This window comes from Dipodomys ordii, unplaced genomic scaffold, assembly GCF_000151885.1.
Source record: "Dipodomys ordii isolate 6190 unplaced genomic scaffold, Dord_2.0 Scaffold97, whole genome shotgun sequence".
NCBI classification, from domain to species: Eukaryota; Metazoa; Chordata; class Mammalia; order Rodentia; family Heteromyidae; genus Dipodomys; species Dipodomys ordii.
In genome coordinates this window covers 8767251-8779838 of record NW_012267313.1, presented here as the reverse complement: position 1 = coordinate 8779838, position 12588 = coordinate 8767251, and positions in this window count along the sequence as shown.

Sequence of the window (12588 nt, the reverse complement as noted above, 5' to 3'; positions counted from 1 at the left end):
GCCTCGGTTCACGGCCCGGGCGTTGGGCGCCCCCCTCCGCCGCCCGCACCGGTCTGGGGCGCTCGCCCGGGTCGGGGTTAGCGCGTTCCCCACCCGCACCCAGCGCTCCGCGGTACCCAGCCGGTGGTCTCTCCCTCTGCAGCTTCCCCGCCCGCTTCGGTGTGTGTGTTACGGATTTATTTACCCCTGGCTGGGGAGCGGGTTCCGTCCCTTATTATAAACAAAATTGAAGTGGGTGCCCCGGATGCCAGCTGTGCCCGCTTCTCCCGGCTCGCCGCTGGAAGCAGTTGTGTCCCCCCGCCCTCCGAGGTCCTGATCTCCTTGGAGTGTTTATCTTCCCTGGGTCGGTCCGGAGAGCTTCGCCGCACAGTGTTGGCCACATTTGCGTTTGCAGTTGCTTGCGAGACGCGAGGCGGCGCCTGAAGTCTTAATGATTTTACACCTTCAGCCAGAACACCCGAGGTAAAGACGGACCAGGTGCTTTCAGGTCGGGCGACTTCCTGGAAGGTGGCTGGTTGGTTTTGTCTTAAGGTGCTGGAAGTTTGGTGCATCCTTGTTTTGGTTTGGGTGGAGAATCGGTGATGCCTGAGTAATGGCCTTGGGGAACTTGATGGGCCAGGTGCTGGAACCCGGCTCCCCAAGAGAGGGCAGCAGGAAGGCCGCATGCGCAGTGGTACAAAAGAGGTCAGGGCAGTGAACAGAATTGCGGTAGTGACTTAATCAGCAGCACTTCGAGCTTCATAAAAAGTAAAATTTTAGAGTCTGCGTTGGGACAACTTGTTTAGATGCAAGCCAAGTTCTGTGGCACTGCACTGGATGCTGTAGTAGTGCCTGAATACAATAGTACCTAGTCTATTCAATGTCTCACTAGACTGTAGAAGATATCTTAGTATGAGCCTGTTAGGGAATGATCTGGCCTTGCTTCAAATATACATGTGTCCATGAACTTTTTTTTTTTTTTGCCAGTCCTGGAGCTTGAACTCAGGGTCCAGGTGCTATCCCTGGGCTTCTTTTGCTCAAGGCTAGTACTCTACCACTTGAGCCACAGCCCCACTTGCGGTAATTGGAGATAGGCTCAAGGACTTTCCTGCCTGGGCTGGTTTCTAACCACAATCCTTAGATCTGAATAGCTAGGATTACAGGCATGAGCCACAGGCATCTGGCTAGCTGTCATCTTTTTTAGAACAGTTCTTTCATACTTCTGACTAGAAACTTAAAGTACCAAAGGACATATTTTTGTATGTGGTCTGAGACATATATGGTCTTCTGAATGCTTTCATTTGATAATTTAAGAACATAATTCTGGTTCTACATTTTTTTTCCTGTTTTTAGTCCTGGATTACTACTAGTGCTTTCAGTACTGAGAAGCAGCAGTGTCAGTGATTGCCCAAGAAAGAAAATGTAGAAGTTGGTTTTTTTGTTTGTTTTCTTTTTTTTTAATGTAGGCAGTGGTATGTTGAGAGGACAGGTGGGATTTGCTTGAATTTTAATGACTTTAGTTTGTCTATTTAAAACATGAACTATATTGGTATACATAAGTTCCAGTTTGTTCTGGTATAATTCCAGTTGTGTACATCTAAATATGCAGATCATTATGCTTTTTAATGATTACTCGTCCAATTTGCTTTTCAGGGGACTGGCTCAGAGATCTCAATCATTTATTACTGTCAAGAAGGGAGTTGCCATCTTAAATGGCATTTTATCTTATTTCTTTACAATTTCATTGTTATGAAGTGTTGTTGCCCCCACTCTGTTTGTATCAGTACTGGGGCTTGAACTCAGGTCCTTGCACCCTTACTTGACAGTTTTGTTCAAACTAATTGAGTCAAACCGCCAGTTCTGGCTTTTTGCTTGTTAATTAGAAATAAGAATCTCAGACTTTTCCTGCTCAGGCTGGCTTTGAACCACCTTTCTTAGATCTCAGGCTCCTTGAGTAGCTAGAATTACAGGCATGAGCCACCAGTGCCTGGCTGTTGTTGTCTAGTAAATGACTTTAAGTTTTTGTGTCCATGTTGAACAACTAATTTTAAGACACTTTGGAACCTCGGGCTATTATAAAAATAGTACCTATAAAGTATCCAGAAACTACATGCTTGTGTATGTGTGTTAAAGATGGATTGAACTTTGGTGACATACTGCCTCAATGTCCATTTGAAGAGCATGTTTTCTGAGGATTTATTTTTATCTTCTTATCCATTGTGATTACATTTCTTGTAATGAGTACTTTTTTTGAGGATGAACAGTTTTTTCTTTTTGTCAATAGCCAAACGGTAAGCAAAAAAAAAAAAATGAAATAAACTAAACTAAACTAAAAAACCCAACAAAACAAATCAACAACAAAAAAATTAGTGCTTTGGAAGCAAATTTTTTACTTGACCACTAGAGGATGTCAAGTTCTTTTGCAGGGCTTTTTGAATATTCAAATAGATGAATGATCACAAAATCATCATGGGCCAAACTTTAATAAAGTTATTTAATTTTACATTTATATTCAAGAGCTGTGGAAAGTGACTCTACAGCATTAATTTCTCAAGTTAATAACCTCTTAAGAAAACCATCACCAGAAAATGTAAAGCTGCTTTTGATTAATTCATGATACCATAGTTAAGCACTCTCTGCAAACCTGTAAGCAGAGCTCAGTCTCCAGTTTGTGTTAAACTTACTCCTTTTGAAAAATGCAGGTCAGAGATTCTGGAGAAAGTTGGAGATGCTTCATTCCAATGGCTGGATGGCTTTCCTGCCGTCTTACTGTACCTGACTTTACATCCAGCTCAGCAGGGGGAAGCATGGATATTAATTAGACTGGACAGCCTTGCTCAGAAGCCTGTGTTTCTGTGTTATTATTAGTTAAGTCTGTGTGTGAAACACTAATTTACATGGGCATGGTGTCTAAAAGAGCTGAGATCTTTGAAAACTATTCAAAGGAGTTATCTTAAGGACTCCAGTCTCTTTGTGTTGCTGTAAGAATTGGCTATGGTGATGTTCAGAGAGCATACTCCTGTGGGGAGTACTGATGGAGGCCGTGAGGGTCAGAGGCTTTCTGGGCATGAGAGGGGCCCTGTGAGCAGAGGCTCCATAACGAGAGCAGGGGTCTGAACGCATCCTCACGTGGTTTCCATAACCTGTGCAGAGGATCCAGAGTTCAGCTGTGGGGCTAGAGCCTTCCTACCGCTTGGTTTTCCTAGTGTCCCAGTAAATTGAAGGTGGCCTCCAGGGTGGCAGCCCAAAGTCACTTTTTCTTTCTCTTTTGGCACTACTGGGCTTTGAACTCAGGGCCTTGCATTTGCTAAACAGGTGCTCTACTATTGCGACATGCCTCCAGCCCTTTTTGCTTTAATTATTTTGGGGGTAAGGGTTCACATTTTCCCCTGGGAAATGGAATCAGACCGCAGTCTTGCTACCTACACTGCCACCACACCTGGCTTGCTTGTTGAGATGAGACCTTACTTTTTGTCTGGACTGGCTTTGATCTATCCTCCTGATCTCTGCCTCCTGAGTAGCTGGGATTAAATGTGTAAACCATGACTCCTAGCCTTCTTTTATCTTCATGGCCTCTCTTATTTCCTGTAGAGACTGCTTTCTGAATTGGACTGTGAACGCAATGCCATCGTACACAGATTTTTTTCCAGTTTATTTTTTCTCTTCCTCCTGAATGTGTCTCAGATCCCTTGAAATGTGGCTTTTCAGAACTTGGAAATAACTGGTTTTGTTAGAAAGGTAGACATAATGGTGATGTAACTTGGTTTATGATTCTGATTCTTAATTTTTTGTGGCACAGGGTATGTTATTAAACTGAATATTAAGGATAAGTTTTTAGATACTGGGCCCTCATACTTGTAAAGTCTTGAAAAATTCCACTGGACACCTCATCCCTGACCGGACACTCTCCTGTGTGCTCAATGTGGGGCTGAGCCTCAGTCTTCTCCGCTTTTGGATTCTGTTTCCTTCTCCATCCATGGTGGCTGCTGTCTCTGTATTTGGCTCTTGAAATGCTCTGAGTTATGCTTGTTTACACATTTAAACGGCATTTGTCATTTTTCAGCTCATTTCAAATTTGAGTAATAGCCAGTTGAAAAAGAATGAATCAGATTTTCTTAGGCTTTTTTTTTTCACTTTTTCTGCAGGTATAGGATTGAACCCAGAGCCTCTTCCATGCTAGCAAATGCTCTACCAGTGAGTTATAGCCTTCACTCAATGCTTTGAATTTTGATTTGAAGAGTAATATATTCTTGACAAAAAGAATTAACTACATTAGAAATGGAAAACATTAACTACATTTTACAATACTTCTTCCTTGTTAATGTTCCTACAGAACTAGGTATGAGAGAAGAACGCCGAGAAATACTACGGAGGATTGTAATACCTGACCAGACAGCACAGTGGGCGGGCGTAGGCATCCAAAACACAGCAGAGAGGATTCTAGAAGTGTATTTACCATATGCCAACTGTACTTTGTAAGCAAGAAGCTAGTAAAATCCATATAAGTTTAGAGTATTGAGATGTGAGGTATCTTAAACTTTCTTCTGTGACTTTTTTTTTAATCCAACAAACACTTTTGGAGTTGGTTTTCTGATAAATAGAACCATTGTACTATGTGATAGCTTTCTGATAATACAAACTGTAGTCTTGAAAGTAGAAAAGAAACCATTGTCCTTAGTAAATTCAAATTTTAAGATGAAATTCTAGAAAGAACTCTTTCCTTTAGTATCCCCCACCCCTGCAACCCAAGGCCTGCAGGTGATAATAAAATGCATAATAGTTGGGTATAAGATGGATTTCAGTGGCAGGAAACTTGGCTGCTTCTCAAGATTTTAATCGAAGCCTCTGGTTCTCAGAAGCGCCTCACCTGGGTCTTTCGTGTGAAAGGCAACATCCAAGATCCCATTGCCTGCTTTCTACCTTCCAGATGGGTTGACCTCTGTTTATGGTAGGTGCTGTAAATGAGCACAGTACCATCCATAACCACAGTCCTTGTGGGTTTATTTAAATATAGTTCACTCCTCAGGCAAAAGGTTATGTGTTGGAAATCATTGTTGAGCTCATATGCTAGAGTGTCATTAGTTCAGGTCATTGGTTCTTTTTTTTTTTTTTTTGTTTTGTTTTTGGGTCCGGTCGTGGGGCCTGAACTCTGGGCCTGGGCGCTGTCCCTCAGCTCTTCAGCTCAAGGCTAGCGCTCTACCACTTGAGCCACAGCGCCACTTCCGGCTTTTTTCTTTTTGCTTATGTGGTGCTGAGGAATCGAACCCAGGGCCTCAGGCATGCAAGGCAAGCACTCTACCACTGAGCCACCTTCCCAGCCCCAGGTCATTGGTTCTTAATCTTGGCAGAAAGTTAAAAATCATTTGAGACTCTCTTCAAATCTTGCAATGCCTAGGTGTGCCCTAGATAATTATCAGAAAATCTTGAGGACGAGCACCAGATAGATGGATTTAGAACTCCCCAGCTACGCTGGTGGCTCACACCTGTAATCCTAGCTACTCATGAAGCTGAGATCTGAGGATCACAGTTCAAAGCCAGCACTGGCAGGAAAGTCTGTGAGACTCATCTCCCCTTAACCACCAGAAAACTGGAAGTGGCACCATGATTCAAGTGGTAGAGCACTTGCCTTGAGCTGAAGAGCACAGGGACAGCGCCTTGGCCCAGAGTTCAAACCCCATGACCGCCCCCCCCCCAAAAAAAGAGCTCCCCAGGTAGCGTCTGTGTGCAATGAGTGTTGAGAACAAGTTTCCATCCATTTCTTGTATTGTGCTCTTCCATTTGACCATTTTGGTAGGTTCAATTTGGAACTATCGAGTGTATCCTGTTTATAGAAACTATATGGAGCATCGAAACTGCTCTAGTCTTAGATGGGAAAGTTCGATTTATCTCTTTCTTTGCCCTAAGACTTTTTTGAAGAAAATACTGGTATGAAACAGATAGGAGTGCATTTGCATTACCAAATGTAGGCACCCTCAAAAGATATGTTTGTGCACTTCTGTCTGGCTTGACATTTATATGTAAATGGAAGATCATCAGTGTATAATTTTTCTATTTTGCTTCACAATCACATTGTTTTCCTCTTCTTCCTCCCTGCCCCAAAATCTGAGATAGATCATATTCTAATCTGAAGGAGTTAATAATTTTGTAGAAAATTACATAGTCCTTCCAGAGAACTTATGGTGACCTATGAGCTCTAATCATCACTCCTTGTTTCTTCAGTACCTATAAATAGTTGACAGTCTGGCCTCCTGGCTGCTGGGTCCCTCAGTCCTGGGACTGGCTGGATGCTAACACTAGGTAAACTGATCGCCCTTTCCTTCCCCTCTTTCTCCTCCCCTCCCATTCCATCCCCTCTCTGGCTGTGTTGCAGGGTGAGTATCAGTGGAAGTGAGGGTAAATGAACATGAATATGATTGTCCTACATGTGTGAAAATAGAACAAGGGAGCCAGCTGACATTTTTCGGCTTTTGTGCTCGTATCTGTGCTTGAACTTGGACTCATGCTCTTGCTTAGATTTTTTTGTTGTTCATGCTTGATAACTCTACCACTTTTACTTCTTACTGGTTAAACATAGGAGATAAGAGTCTGCCGGAAATTGTTTTGAGAAGAGAGGAAAGGAGATAAGGGAGATTGCTCGAGGGGGTAAGGTTGATGTATGGAAATGTCACTAATGTGTGCTAATAAAAAAATGTTGAAAAAAGAGACAGTGCACTGGCGCCAGTGTCTCATGCCTGTAATCTTAAGTCAGATGGCTAAGATCTAAGGATTTCAGTTTGAAGTCAGCCCATGCAGGAAGGTCCATGAAACTCTTCAACTAAGCACAAAACAACTGGAAATGAACCTGTGGTTCAAGTGGTAGAACTAGCTTTGAGCACAAAAGCTCAGGGCCAATGAGTTCAATCCAAAAGATAGGCGCGCGCACACAGACACACACAAAATTTATACTGAACTAGAACATGTGTTAGCCATAAGGTCGTGCTTCAAAACTAAGACTACTCAATGAGGGATAATACTTATTTTACTCTTTTGTACAGGAACACTGGGACCTGGCCGCTTGAGTTCCAGTTGCACCTTCAGTACTTCTAGCTGTGCAATCTTGGCCATTCTTTACCTTAATAAAGACAATATGGCTCTGTCCTCACAGAGTGGATAGGACTTAGAACATTCCCTGGGACAACATACGTAGAATGTTTGTTCTAATGACCAAGGATTGGTACTGCATCAGTGTGAAAAATGCTAGCAGGCTGAGTTTCTTCCTTTGAACACAGTTTTATTCATGATGGTGAGACTCAGAATGTACTGCTGATTCAGACCTAATTGAAGCTGTGTGATCTCCCTGTCCTACGCCAGGCCAGGTATGAAAGGTATCAGCAAAGCACTGATGGAGCTTCGCACCATCTGTTGCACAAATGTTCCAGTAGAAGATTGCTCCATGCTGGCCTGTGAGCTGCCTAGATGATGTTGTCATTGCAGTAGCACCCTTTCCAGCCTTTCTGGGCTCATTACGATATGCAGACTTTTTATTATTGTATCATAGCTCTTCATTCTAAATTCTTTCTTAAAATATTACTACTATTGCATAACATGGCTTCACACCATGAAGATGGATCTCCATTGTCTTTAATGATGAGCTCACTGGACTATTTTGATTGTCAGCCAACCACAGTGGGTATGATTGTCTATGATGAGAACAGAGCAAACACATACAGTTTGTCTTCCACTCGGTTCTCCTGAGAAGCAAGAGGCAGGTAGGGTTTCTGCAGACATAATGCATACTTAAGATGTTAAATTATCAGTAGGCTGTCTTATTAAAATTGTCAGGTGTGAAGAAACGTGTGTGTGTGTGTGTGTGTGTGTGTGTGTGTGTGTGTGCTGGTTGTGGGGCTTGAACTCAGGGCCTGAACACTGTCCCTGAACTCTCTTTGAACAAGGCTAACACTCTGCCACTTGAGCCACAGCTCTATTTCTGGTTTTGTAGTGATTAATTGGAGATCAAGGTCTCAAAGACTTTCCTGAGATTCTGATCTCTGATGGGCTGCTTCAAACTGTGATCCTCAGATTCCACCTCCTGAGTAGCTAGGATTACAGGCCTGAGTGACAACAGCCCAGCTTAAAAAAAAAAAGACCCTTAAATTGCAAAAGCCTATCCTGGGTGTGATATGTAGGCCTTTGTGCAAATAATACATTTCTCCCTAAGAAAATAGCATCTTCAACAAATTCAGATCTTAAACTTAAAAAAAAATTTAATAGCTTAGCAAATCTGAAAAGATGTCATTTCCTGAAATGGATTTAATTCCTTGAATGAAGCCCTCAGGTTGTTGCACGCGCGTGTGTGTGCGCGTGCGTGTGCGTGTGTGTGTGTGTGCGTGTGTGTGTGTGTGTGTGTTGGTACTGGTGCTTGAACTCAGGGCCTTATGCTTTTGCCTGGCTTTTTCTGCTCAAGGCTAGTGCTCTACCACCTAGGCCACACCTCCACTTCTGGCTTTTTGCTGGTTAGTTGAAGAGATGAGTCTCTTAGATTTGTCTGCTTAGGCTGGCTTTGACTGAGTTCCTTAGATAGCCTCCTCAGTAGCTAAGATCACAGGTGTGAGTTACTAGCTAGGATCACAGGTGTGAGTCACTGGCGTTTATTAATTACTGTGGCAATTGACTAAATATGTGCTACCTTTAAAATCTTCAAATATATATCATATGTCTATAAAATATAACGAAGCTATTGATACAATATAAACAAGATATTGATATGTACTAATATACTTACTTAATGTTAAGAATAAATTCCAAAATTTCTAACAGTGGCTTGCTACTTCCCACACTCCTTGTGAAGATACTCTTTGTGTGTGCATATATATATATATATATATATGCATATATCTATCCATATATATACCATATATATATATCCAAACATACAGATGTATGATATATATATGCATGTATGCATATGTGTATATACATATATGCACACATGTATATGCATATATATACATATACTGGTATGTGTGTATATATGTATATGTGTTTATGTGTGTGTGTGTGAAAGAAAGTATTAAAGGAAGAAGTAGGTGATGGAGCTATTTTTAGTCCAGTTAGATCTAGGAGATTCACCTGACTTTGGACAGCAAAACCACATAATCTTATAATCCAGTGAGGCCTCACAAGAGAGAAACAAACACTGGTTTGGCATTTCAGAGTCAGTCTTTGGTAGACTTAAAAGCAGGTTTGAGGTGTCATTTCAGTTTATTTACAAATTGACCGGGTCTGTCATTTATCTGTTGCTCACTGCAAAGAGCTTAAAGATAGAGAATGTGGTCCCAACCATCCAAGTTGAGCAGCAAAGAAGATAAACCTTTTATGTAATCAGAGCCCTGTATGTTTGTAAAGGTCTCCCAGGATTCATTAATGGCAGTAACAATAGAAAGTAAGTCTTCAAAAAAAGGTTCTAAGAAAGAGAAAGAAGATGTCTGAAATATCAAAAGGGGCAAAAAATTTATTGTAAATCCTGCAAATAGTTCAGAAACAGGAGGGACTGTGGAGTTCAGACACCTGCACACCAGGCATTTCAAGCCCATTGTAAAGTAGGCAATGAGGGGTTTTTGCTTTCTACAGTACTTTCATATTTTCTGTTCCAGACATCCTGTCAGGAAGCATGCTCATGGAACAGGTTTTAGTGTTGTAATTATTTTGAAAGCAAACAGTGTTTGATTATATAAACCTTTGTCTTTTTGTTTGGAAATAAGGCCATTTTCCAGTCAGCTAGATTAAGTCTATCTCTGAGGGCTAGAGGAATTTGGGAGCACCTATTTTAGGGCTCTTGGACCAAGTGTCTTCCAGATCAGTGTGGAAACAGGAACTAGGTAGCTATTGCCAGCAAAAAAATAAAACTTGTCAGTCGAAAAATTTGACTCACATAGTGGCACAGAGTGTGTTTAGAATATTACAACACACACAGAGGACAAAGAATTAATTACATTTAGCAAGCAGAGCATAGCCATGTTGTTTCATGATTAAAGGCTGTAATGGTCCATTTAGGATATTTTAGTTAGATTGCCTAAAGTTTTGGATCATGGGTAAGAAAATGAAAGGGTTTAGAGGTGAAGAGGGTACTTACTAAGTGCCTACTAACCAGTTTCTTCATCTGAGATTTCTTTCTATATAGAATCCTCTAAAAACCCTTATGGTTGTAGTTCAGTGAAGCCTAAGAAAAGATGTATTTATTTATGGAAAAAAGAAAAAATCCAGAAAACCTTCCTGGGTTACTAGTCCTGTCTGCATCTTAAAAATCAATGCTTTATATTTTTCTTTTTATAAGAAGAAGAAGTTATTGATGTATTAGGGATCAAGGTTTTTGATGTTCTGTTTAGTGGTTGACAATTATAGTTACATAGTGTCTTTCACTACGTGAAAATGGACCAACTCTCAAACTCACTAGTTGTGATTATATAATTTGGCCTTTCTAGGAGGCGTGTCTGCATAGATAGCTAGACTTCAGAAGTTGGAAAATCACAAGTATTTCTTCTTTTGTTAGGGTTGGTTCTAGATAGCAAATAAACCAATAAATGCATATAGTTTACTGCCTGAAACCTTCATATACTCTTTATTTTCTTGGGAAAATCATATTATCTCCAGCCTTCCCTGTACCCATGCACGAAATTGTTTATCTTAGTTTCTTCTGATTGAGGCAGTGGGGTTGCTTCATGACAACATGGAAGGATTTTTAAATTTAATTTCCCATCAGTACTCCCTGTACCATTTATTGTTGAGATTAGCAGACTGCTTAGCTCTCGTAATGATGAAAAGGATTTGTTTGATACTGCTTTTATACTTACCAGTATTGGACTCTTAGTGAGAAATCATTAGTAAAAATGAAGGGGGATTTAATAGATCTAGTATATGTCCTAACCTCAATTATATGAACATTATTTTAAGAGCATTACAGGATTGGAAAATCATCTTAGTAGATAGTATCCATCCTACTCAGTAAAGATTATGATCATTGACATGTGAACTTTTGGCTTTGAATGACATGCTTTCAAATCTTAGCATCTTGACAGGACTGTGGGGTAGGATGACCTTTAATAGTCAAAGGCTTTAGGAGTAAAAAGTGAATTGTCCAGGCAAAGAAACTGCCTCAAGACTGTAACAGTGAAATCTTGCATAAGAAGGTGGGTATGGTAAAAGAAAAAAAGCAAAAAGAAGGAATAAAAGAAAAAAAAAACTACAAAAATTTCCAGCCTGTTGACTTGACCTACAAATTTCATTTATTACATAAAACAAATCACTTGCTGGGTGGTAGTGACTCACGCCTGTAATCCTAGCTACTCAGGAGGTTGAGATCTGAAGGTTCAAAGCCAGCCAAGGCAAGAAAGTCCATGACACTCTTTACTTCTAGTTAACCCCCCTCCCCCTTCCCTCACCCCCTCCCCCTCAAAATAGCCAGATGTAGAGCTATGGCTCAAGTGGTAGAACACCAGCCTTGAGCAGATAAAGCTCAGGGACAGTGCCTATATCCTGAGTTCAAGCCCGACTGGCAACAACAACAAAAAGTCTGTGTTAGTATGTGTGTTTGTGTCTCTCTCTCTGTGTGTTTCTCTCTGTACTCCTCCCTCCTTGTTGTCTGAGCCATGATTGACACACTGGCCCTCAGAAAAATCAAGTTTTCCGGGGTTCATGCACATCACTTAAAATTATTTCCCAAGATAGGATTTTTAATTTCAATTTTAACTGAATTTTATGATGAGGAAAGAACATATTAAACAAAAATCTCTTCATAGTTGTGGGTTTAGTTTTAGGGAGTTTTGGTAGGAAAAATCAATTTAGAACAGCATGAAAGTGGATCTCAGTTCTTTCTGAAATGAATTGTTAAGTACATGGCTCTCAGCTCATCTGATTATTGGCTCTGTCTAACAGGATGATCGTGGTCCTTAGAATGTTCACAAAGTAATTAACTAAACTGCTTTGATGTTAATTGCTTTTTTATGGGTAAACTTTTTTCAGCTCATCTCTTAAATCACAGAGCCACAGTCATATACCCATAAGTTGTCCCATTGAGAGAAAGTGTAAATCTTGTGTTTTCTCAGTAGGTTTCATAAAAAATGTTGGTAGTTGAGGGGGGGAAATCTCCCAAGCTACAGCGGCAGAAATCAAGAACACTGTGACTTCCTTCTAATCAGAAGACACTGGAAAGTCCATTGTTCCTATTAAATTGCCAAAGTCTCTGGAACCTTTAGTAGAGCGATTAAAACAATACAACTGAGGTTCATTTTTACATGTAAGTTATTCAGAGCATCAGTGATAGAAGGGGAAAGGTTTATCTCTGTTTTGGATTTATTCCCCCCCCCCTCTTTTTTTTCTTCCTCTTCCTGAGTGTTTTCCTTTGCAGATGGAACTGAATTACCATTCCATCAAATCATGGAATCACAGGGTCTGAAGAGGCTGAGGAGATCTTAAAATCTAGCCTCTGTACAGGGGACTAATCTGAGATCAGTACCCTGGATCATTTTGAACCTGGTACTACTCTGTTCATCTCTCTGCTTTAGGGTGTGTGTGTGTGTGTGTGTGTGTGTGTGTGTGTGTGTGTGTGTGTGTGTGTGTGTGTGTGTGTGTGTG